Raw genomic sequence first — 9292 nt, forward strand, 5'->3', positions numbered from 1 at the left:
TTGTGTTTTTACCCTTGTTGATTAAGATAGCAAATATTTCCATTTTAAAGATTGGCGTGAATGCTTTATTTGGCTTGCTTGCACAACATAGATATTCAGCCTCTATTGATATAGAGAAACTCATCTAATAGTAACATTTATGTTTATAGCTTGTAAATACTCATCATATATCTATCTGAAGAGATATGCTTCTGTATAGGACAATTTTGAATTTCCTTATTATAAATTAAAGGAAAGAAAAAGTCGCCATAGGAATAATATCTGTACATTTCATGTAGCTCCTAAATCTTGTAATATTTTCTTCCTTTTCTCCACAAATTTCTTGTACAAGAAAGCCAGCCCTATACATGCAGATACGGAGAATGATGATGCGTGCATCTACAATCCACTCTTGCAATGCCTCTTCCATCACATGCAAAAACATGGACATGCATGTTTTTTCAAAAAAAGTCCACTTTACGTCCTAGGCTCCTAGCCGTTCTTTTTTTGTGCATTGAAATGAGATCAAATCATACCTAACGAAACGTGTCTTCTTCTCTTGTTTTAGAACTTGTGTTTCGACTGAAATTAATTTGTGAGGTTGATAGTTGTCATACCCCATGTTACAAAAAATAAGAAATTTTGCAATTATTTTTTGTCAGTTCGAAGTATTTTATGTTACTTTAATCCTGATATATAAATACACATGAAAATAACAATAAAAACCATATACATAAGTTTCTAACATAGCCTATGGTCTCGTATATATGTCGTCCAAGGAATTTGAACCTTGAAACACACCTGTAAGAGGAAAAATCGAAAGCGACAATCGATTTCATTAGAGGGTGAAACAAATGTGAATAGTTTGGAAGTAAATTGAGTAAATATTTTGTACAATGTCCAAATGGATAAAATGAATTGTTCGAGTAGTACGATAGACTTTTATTATTATTTCTTGTGTGCGTATATATAGAATGAATATCCTTCCAATATATTCTATCACACTGATTGTGTAGTACACACAAATCCCATGTAAATGAATGTTATCATATTACCTTAACCTCATAATCCCAAACAATTTCTCTCTATATATACCCCCACTGATTCATGTCCATACAACCAGATCAAAGAAACTATCACTTCTCATCATGGCAACTATCACTGACCATTGCTGGCCAGAACCCATTGTACCTGTACAAACCCTTTCCAACTCTGGCGTGCCCACTGTGCCACAACAATACATCAAACCTCCATCTGAGCGTCCTTGTGGTAGCATAACTAGCATGAATTCTCCTGATCTTAGCATCCCTATCATTGATCTTGCATGCTTCTACGATATCTCCGAGCATCGCCAAGCGGTGCTAGATGCAATCGGTGAAGCATGCAAGAACTGGGGATTCTTCCAAGTAGTGAATCATGGTGTGGGCATCGATTCAGTAAAGAGGATGAGAGAGGCATGGAGGGAGTTCTTTGACCTGCCTATGGAAGAGAAAAAATTATATGCAAACTCACCGGTGACATACGAGGGCTATGGGATCCGCCTTGGAGTTGAGAAAGGTGCAACCTTGGATTGGAGTGACTATTACTTCCTAAACCTCCGGCCAAATGATCTGAGGAACCTTGAGAAGTGGCCAGAGATGCCTCGTCACCTGAGGTAATACGTGAATGAGACGATCTGATATCTAGCTTAATTTAACTTTCTCTTCTGCAATTTATTTATTATGCATGGTGTCTACCATATCTTTTGTTATGTTAACTGTACATGTGATCCAACTTAGAATTCAGATGTCTTTTGCTTCTTTTTCTTATTACCAGATGTATCGGTGTGCAATAATTCAACTTGATCAAAGCCAAGTAGCTTGAAATACAAAATAAAAAACTAACTTCTATACGATTACGACGTGCGAGATGAGTGAAAGCCCTTACATATATATGAATCGTGAATGAAAGCTCATACATATGTCAAGAAACTTATGTCTCTTTGTATGTATGTGCAGGGAGGTGACTGAGAAGTATGCATCCGAGCTAATGAATCTGAGTGAAGTACTGCTCAAGGCCATGTCAAGCACCTTAGGATTAGATGAGGACTACCTTCACATGGCCTTTGGTGGAAGTAAGGGCATCTCAGCAAGCATGCGTGTAAACTACTATCCAAAGTGCCCAGAGCCTGAGCTGACCCTTGGCCTCTCCTCTCACTCTGATCCTGGCGGTATCACCTTGCTCCTTGTTGATGAAAATGTCAAGGGGACGCAGGTACGCAAGGGGAACACATGGGGTCACGGTGCAGCCGATCCCGGGTGCCTTTGTTGTAAACGTTGGAGATCAAATTCAGGTTATATTAACCCTATATTATATCCCTGTTTATCTTTATATTTTTATACATATACTAGAGGGAAAATTGTTGTTTTTGCGTGAAGTAGTAGCTTTATTATCTTTACATCAAGTATATATAGCGGTAGTATGTAAGAGTTGAACACAGCATGGAGCTGACGTGCGCATCAGGCTGATGGACCGTGAAATAATCAAAAGAAACTGAATAGTGTAACCCATAGTGCTGCATATGCTTTGCAAACATTCAAATGCATGCGTACACAGTTACATAAGCATGTATGCCGCATGCACTACTAATTTTTGTTTGTGTGTGTGTATATATATATAGACACACACACTAGCTAGTATATATATATATATAGACACACACACACTAGCTAGTACTCGATCGATGCAATATACTTATATGGTGGATGATGCATGATGAATATGGAACAGATCTTGAGCAACGGCGCGTACAAGAGTGTGGAGCACCGCGCGCTGGCTAGCTCCGGCGACGACCGCCTCACCATCGCCTTCTTCTGCAACCCTTGCGGCGACCTCCCCATCTCGCCGGCGGCTCAGCTGGTGGGCCCCGAGTCGCCGGCGGTGTACGGTCAGCCGGCCATCACCTTCAACGAGTACCCGCAAGTTACGTGCGCACCAAGGGCGCCGAGGCAGGGCGCAGGTGGAGTCCCTCTCTAGCTGCAACACCAGCATCACCATGAATTAACCTAGCTGCACGCGAGCAAGAGAGATGGGAATAAAGTGCATGCAGCTAGTTGACCTATAGCAACTATCTTCTGTATCTTATTATTAAGTATGTTTGCCCATGTATGCATATGCTTGCAGCTGGCGTGTTTGCATTGTGATGCCAGAATAACACCAGCTACTCAGCTAGTCAGCTTGCCTGTAGTGCTGGAAACTGCAGATAGTCATGTGTTAATATAAGTTGTGACTAGCTAGAAATCATCGATTGGTCTGTACGAATTTCAGTCGGTGTGGTTGATTGCAGTAACCATGTATGTACAAGCATGCATTTCTATTCAATAACAAGTCCTCAGCTCGTGTGTAGTTTGGAACTATATTTTAGTTTGGATTCAATTGTCTGTAACTCACATGATGATATGTAGCTCACGAAACGTGATAGAACGGGCTATATAGGACCTGAAAATGGCTAGAAAAATGCATGTTCTATATGAACCACCAGAGCCTCAGATGTCCTGGAACCTACATGAGGCTGCATAGTGCCTAGCAAGTGAAGCTGGCCGGACGAGCCAACACGACTAGGACGGTGTAGAAATGGCCGAATGGGAACACCAGAAGTCTGTGGACCCATTTAAGGACCGTGGTGTATAGAAACCTAAAAAGAAACACGTCATCACGAACCCAAAACACTACGTCAGTAGGCATTTGTAGGGGCCTCATGTGTATTTATAGCCGTGGTTTTGTCAGCCGCCTCTAAGCAACCACGGCTACAAATGCCCAATTCGTAGGGGCGGTTGGCCAGGCGACTGATGATTTATAGGGGTGGCTGAATATTGATCCGCCCCTACAAATCGATTTCCAGAAATCACGAAAAATTACTAGAAAATAGCAATTTTTTTAATCCAGGGAGGCCCCCACTAGTCAGCCACACACACCCGCTCCTTAGCCATGGCCAGGATTCGAACCCACGACCTCCCCCTCGCTCGTGTGCCAAAAACCAAGATTCCTTTGTAGGAAGAGTGGCACCTATAGTTCATGAAGGCCTTTTGAGGACAGTTTCTGGAAGCTCTTCACCTCCTGGTCGGGAAGTTAGCAAATCTAGCACAGCAACCACAGGACGTCCTGGTTATGCTTCTCTAGCACAAGTTAATACCTCCCAAACCCATGGAGTTTCTGCTCCAGGCGTCACTCCTAAGGGCTATGAATTTGCTGTACCAAGCTTGTCATTTGGAAATTCCAAAAGTACAGGTGTGAAACAACTCAATTCTGGCCAGGGACAAGCGGCCTCGGCGGCCAGTGGACGGTGGTGGCCAGCGGCGGAGGCCTCCTACAGCTGCTGGTATAGGCGGGCGGCCACGACCGCTTGCCCGGGACCTTTGCCACACGACCACCCGCCAACGGTGGTCCGGTGGAGGCGGGTACGGCCACGCCTGCGTTGTCTGCTCCAGCGTCTGTCGGCCGAAGGCGGCGACAGCGGCGGTGAACGAGGCATCAGCGGACAAGACGCCGGACACAGCCAGTACTACACAACACCGACTTCCCCGGCGACGCTGTAGCCGACCGCGGCGAGGCCACCGGCACCGCTACGCCGCCGGAAACCGCTGCAGCAGCCGACTGTGCTACCAGGGAGGGTCACAGTGACCCCACCAGCAGCTCCGTTGCTCGGCCGGCGGACCAAGGTGCTTCGCGTGGCACTGGTGCGACCATGCCGGACACCGTTGTTCCTGCCAGCGGCAGCCAACGACACTAACGACGAAGGCGTCTAGGGAGGTCGGCACGGGCCGCTCCGACGGCGCCGGGCGAAGCTTCTACCATTGCTGCTGCCTGCTTTCAGGAGCCAGACCCGCTGGTCTTGCAGCCCTGCGTGGGCGCGGGGCCTCCCGCGTGGGTTGACCCGATGCTGGAGGAGCTCACCGCACGCTTGGCGTGACCCGAATAGCGGGACCAACAACGCCTTGCTGCCCCACTACTCCGGCGGGCGCCTCCCTAACGATGGATTCACCACCGTTGTCGCCTGAGCTGGAGATGCCGCAAGTCGCACCACCCAAGGATGGAACAGCACGGCGTTGCGGATCTGGCGGCCGATTCTACGCCAACGCGGGTGGCCATCCGGGCACCGACAACACGGCGCCGCCCGTATCGAGGGCACAGTCCTGGTTGGCACAATTGGAGGCGCGGGTATGCATCCCGCTCGACACCCCGTTGCTCAGCAAGCGAGGTTGAGAAAATCCAGGACACTGTCAGTGGTGATGTCGGGTGCGTCGGAGTGGGAGGCTTGGCAGCTAAGACCAAGGCCTCCAACCCGACTCTCCAAGCACAAAATGTGCTCAAGCAAAAGCTGTGGATCGCAGATAGGCCAGCAGGGTCCGGACCCTGTCGCTTTTGGACAGTCTCAAGGCCTCTTCGCTGTGCCGTTGTCGCCCTCCAAACTAGAGGCCCTTCAGGCGCTCTTCGCTCCAGACTTCGATCCGGTTGCCATGGAGCTGAACCTCATTGGCTTCGAGGAGACGCTCATTAGCCACTGAACTCAGGGCCTCCGGGGGTGCTTGATCCTTCTCTTGGTCGCTAAGTATTTTCTTTTGTAAATCACAATTGTGTGATCTCTGTCAGTGTTTGGCTCAGTAATTAAAAATTACCGTCCCAACTTTAATTTGTAAAACTCTACTTCCGCTTAATGAATACCGTGCCAACGGCACGTTCGAGAAGAGAAACAACTCAATTCTGCACCAAGAATGACACCTGAAGGCCAGAAATTCCTTTCACTTGGTATTGCGTCACGAAGCCCATCACCTCGTGATTTAGTAAAATGCCAGAACAGTTCGACACTGGTTGCCATACCTCCAGTTCTTGCACCAGGTAAGCCTCTGTGCAATACGATTGCTGCCTACCATGTATGGATCATTAAGGTTGTCATTTATGTGCAGGCCATGGAAAATCACCATCCATGAAGATCGAGGGCCATGATTCTATGGCGCCGAGTGTCAAGCCAAGTCTAGCAACCAAGTAAAGCGCCAAAGTTGCATGAACCTGTGATAGCTGATACGAGCATCAAGGGCTGTGATTCTCTAGCACTGAGTATCACACCAAATGGCCATGATGGTCCAGCATCAAGTAATAAAACTCCAAAGCGCCATGAATCTGCGATAGTTAATACAATGCCAGAAAGTAGTCGCTCTCAAGGCGAGGGTGTCGCCACTAAGACCTATGATGCTCCTAAACCAAGTACGGTGCCTGAAACTCTTAGTCTGGAATATGAAACTGATTAGCATTAGTGCTTCATTTCGTTGCTTCGACTACTAATGCTAATGCCTGGTTTGTGGTGGCTGCAGGAACTGGGGAGCCAAAGAAAGAACAGGCTGCTTAACTGGCTCGCAGGGTAAATTATCTGTTCCAGGCCTTGATGCTAGCAGCCATGTTACTGGGGCAGCGAGCGCCCTTGTCGCCGCCCTATCAACTCTGCGAGAGAAGGGCGCGGGCGTTAGAGCAGCAGCAGTGTTTAAAACTGCGTGGTTCCCGTTGGATCAGACCCTTGTTCTGTACATGCATGTGATGATGCCGGCCGGTTCCATGTACGCGTGTGGTTGTAGCAGTGGTGTGTAAGCCGGTGGGAATGTATGGATCGGTGTATGTATGCCCTAGGACAGGGAATCACCCCGTCGACTCTTCTGAACAATAGACCCTCTTTGATCCCTATGCATATGGTTGCTGCTGTCGTTGGTCTCGTGTTGTGCTTGCTTTGCCCGTGCTTGGCAGTAGTTGTGATTGAATTTGCCAATGGCCTGGTTCTTCTCATGCATGGATATTGGGAGATAATGTTGTGAAAATACAGGAAAATGTGTGGGAAGTGCTGCTATATGGTCTCACAGACCCACCATGTGCTGGCGGCCAGATAATCTGGCTGTGGCGTTGGAGATGGAGAGCAGCCGTGTTGAAAATACAGGAAAGCGTCATTTGGCCAACAATTGCACTGGATAGGACTACAGAAGGTATATATATATATATATATATATATATATATTTCCTTTTCCTTTTTCTTTTTGCAAAAATGATGACGTCGTTGGGTAACTGTTTTCATCGTTAAATGACAAAAGTCCATACGTTATTAGCTAGCAGACGCACGCGTTTTTGAAGGCATCGCAAGTCGCATCAAAAAGAGAAAAACACATGCATGTGTCGAAAATCTACATGGCCATTTATTTGATGGATGGATCATTTTTCCTAGGCCTCGCTTTCTTTTTCAATGCACAACGTGCACATTGACGAAACACAAGGACTCGTTTGTGTATGTAGTAGTAGTGGATGGATTAGATTAGATTAGATGCTGCTTTGGAATGGAAATTTATGTATCGTTTTCGCAGCACACGTACTTGCGTGCAAGATGGTGCTCCGGCGGCCACTTGCTTGCCTAGCAAATTAAATCAGTCTAAGGTCACCGAGACTTGCTGTCGCCCTGCCACCGGACCGCCATGCTCATGCATGCATCGACAGGACTACTAGGATCCATTCAATCAAGTAAGCAACTGGCCCACTATAGCTCCAACTGCATACACGCACGTTGGGTAGCAATGCAATGCAAGATAGTACTACCATTTTTTTCTTCTCCTGTGACTATTATATATTATTACATATAGTCGTCTACACAATTAACTTCGATGATGTGTTAGTACATACGTATCTTTACTGCAAGTGGATTGACCTCGATTTCGACCACGTGCAGTATATGTATATCATCAGTTTTCTTATTTGGCCTGTCGTCTAATCCTGATTCCTGCGCCATGGACAGATGCAAGTTAGGGATGGGTTACCAGCTTTGGTAGACTCTTTGTGATAGAGGTGGCAAGCATTTTTTTTTTGGTGCGAAGAAAGCAATTGCTAATTAAACTAGTGGCAGTGTTATGTTAAAAAAAACTTGAGGCTTAATCAACATTGCGTTTTTCTTAGTATCACACTACTATAAATATGATCTTTAGCAGCGGCAGGCAATTAGCTAGGAGCCAGTCTCTAAAAATGATTTCCCAAAACGAGCTGCCTCTAGAAATCTTTCAGCCACATCTAAAAATGCTCTATTTTTAGAGGTGGCTCTAGATGCAACCGCCTCTATAAATGGATTTCTAGAGGCGGCTGGATCTAAGAGCTCCGTCTAAAAATCAATTTGTAGAGGTGATTGGATATAGAGTCGTCTCTAAAAATAGGTGCAACACCACAAAATTTGAATTTTTAAAATGGCCTCCGATGAAAAAACGACCAAAACCAAAGTTTATATCTCAAATTAGTTTAAAAAAAAGTTTGGATCTTGATGAGTTACATAACTTTGTAGCTGACAACTTTTCTCATTTGAAATCATCTAACCAGGGGAAATTACGTTCGAATTTCTCACATTTAAAATTCAAAATTTTCAAACGACCTTGGATGGAGAAACGCTCATAACCAAAGCTGTAAATCTCAATGATATCTACAATTTTGCAGTTGAAAACTTTTTCATTTGCATTCGTGTAGGGTCTCATATAGTCATTTCAAAATCGGATGGAGAATACGAGAAGAATGAATATCTCATATGGACACAAGTGACTTTTGGGTAGGTGGAGTGGTTATGGGAGATATGCGTGAGGCTGTAGGTTGTAGGTTTGTTCCCCTTCGGCTGGTTTTTTGCACAAAAAATCACCTGACTTGTGGCTGTCTGGTGGGGTCTCCCAGTATAATTTTTAGCTATTTTGGTGAGAATGACAGCCGCCTCTACAAATCATCGATTTGTAGAAATAAAAAAGTAGAGGTGGTTGGGCCAACCGCTTCTATAAATCTTGCCCGTAGTAAGTGTATTCAATATTTTTCTCTAGGCTATGTGTATGGCTCCGATCCTTATGTGAAATAGGTAAGTACCTTTAAAATTGATGCAACAATCTTTTATTCATTACTTCATAACCTCTAGCTAGCACGATATCAGTTACACCATTAACCAGTTCAAAGTTAAGAACAATCAATCACACTGGTTTTCTTTGGTGATCAATGGCCAGAGTTAAATTACGCCACCATACCATTTTTGTCAACGTTCCGCATCAGGCACGCATTCCTACTCATCTCATTCTAATCATTTTTCATACTTAGTTCATGCACAATAGTTTGAGATACAAATAGTGGAATTATGGAACTGCACGTTAATTATATGCTCATGCTAACTTTCAATCTCAACAAATAAAGTAAGGGGTTCTGGCTTGTTGCTGAAAATTTTAGACAACTTTATTCTTTACATATCAAAAAGCTTCAGAGAGATATGCACATGTCTGCTATGCTCTTGTAT

At 45.1% G+C, this 9292-nt stretch overlaps 1 pseudogene; it reads left to right on the plus strand.

Annotated features, from left to right (window-relative positions):
• The first annotated feature begins 1115 nt into the window (after positions 1-1115).
• Positions 1116-3022, plus strand: LOC136502970 (jasmonate-induced oxygenase 4-like; annotated as a pseudogene).
• Positions 3023-9292: the final 6270 nt, after the last annotated feature.

The sequence above is a fragment of the Miscanthus floridulus genome, chromosome 14, assembly GCF_019320115.1.
Source record: "Miscanthus floridulus cultivar M001 chromosome 14, ASM1932011v1, whole genome shotgun sequence".
Classification (NCBI taxonomy): Eukaryota; Viridiplantae; Streptophyta; class Magnoliopsida; order Poales; family Poaceae; genus Miscanthus; species Miscanthus floridulus.